Here is a 1,476-nt window from a genome sequence, read left to right as displayed (position 1 = left end):
ACTTACTAAGGTGAATTTCATAGCCCCACTTTTTACTATTTCATTACTGTTTTGAAACTATGGGGTGAGACACATGCTTGCTTTTTAAATTTTTAACATGCAATATTTTAATAACTGTTTTACAATATTTATATACGTGAATTTCATAGCCCCACTTTTTAATATTTCATTACTGTTTTGAAACTATGGGGTGAGACACATGCTTGCTTTTAAATTTTTAACATGCAATATTTTAATAACTGTTTTACAATATTTATATACGTGAATTTCATAGCCCCACTTTTTATTATTTCATTATTGTTTTGAAACTATGGGGTGAGACACATGCTTGCTTTTAAATTTTTAACATGCAATATTTTAATAACTGTTTTACAATATTTATATACGTGAATTCATAGCCCCACTTTTTACTGTTTCATAACTGTTTTATAACTTTTGGGGTGAGAATACATGCACAACTTTTATAACTATTTTACACGTATTAACTATTAAACTGTGATATGTTGGGCTATGACCAGCAAGCCCCCAACCGATAAGTATAAACGATAACTTGTTACGGGATAAACTTGAAAGTCTAGTCTAAATATCAGTACTTACACGTATCAACTATTAAACTGTGATATGTTGGGCTATGACCAGCAAGCCCCCAACCGACAAGTATAAACGATAACTTGACACGGGGTAAACTTGAAAGTCTAGTCTAAATATCAGTACCAACTGTTAAAACTATGCTATACCCGGCTATGTCCGACTAAGTCCCTACAGTGATATTTTTAAGTGCTGCGGCATGCTTATTTATTGGGGGTAGGCCTATCGGGAGTAACGTCCCCGATACATTTGACTCAGTCTTTGTATTACTTGATAATGAAATTTAAACCGACAAGGACAGACACAACTTGTCATGGGGCAAACTTGAACGTTTAGTCTAAATATCACGCACTGGCATAACTTTTGGATCTGCGAGATCTACTTTTTGATCCTGCGGGAGATCAACTTTACAACTAAATCTTGTGGTCTAAAAACAACGATAACTACTTTTGTTAAACCTATGAACTTCACTCAACCTTTTTGGTTGACACTTTAGCATGTTTTGTCTCAGGTGCTGTTTGATTCAAGCTTTCTTATCTACTACTTATGTGATGCTACTTGGACTTAGGATCAAGAGATATCGCATTTATTACTTCTGCATATGAACAATTACTTTATCGTTATTTCCATTATTGTAACGACATTTCATTTTCCGTTGCGTACTCAATAAAGTTATATTTTCTCATTTAGTATTGTTCTCGTATTATAATATGTTGGTTTATTTGATATTAGTAACGTTTCTTCCAGACCCTATTGGGAGGACGTTACAAACAGCTACCATTCAAGCATTGAGATGGCGCCGTTTGAAGCACTTTATGGTAGAAAGTGCAGGTCTCCGATTTGTTGGAGTGAAGTGGGGGATAGACAGATTACGGGTCCGGAGATTAT

Source organism: Rutidosis leptorrhynchoides, chromosome 7, assembly GCF_046630445.1.
Source record: "Rutidosis leptorrhynchoides isolate AG116_Rl617_1_P2 chromosome 7, CSIRO_AGI_Rlap_v1, whole genome shotgun sequence".
In the NCBI taxonomy this organism is placed as follows: domain Eukaryota; kingdom Viridiplantae; phylum Streptophyta; class Magnoliopsida; order Asterales; family Asteraceae; genus Rutidosis; species Rutidosis leptorrhynchoides.
Note: the sequence above shows the minus strand (reverse complement) of the source record.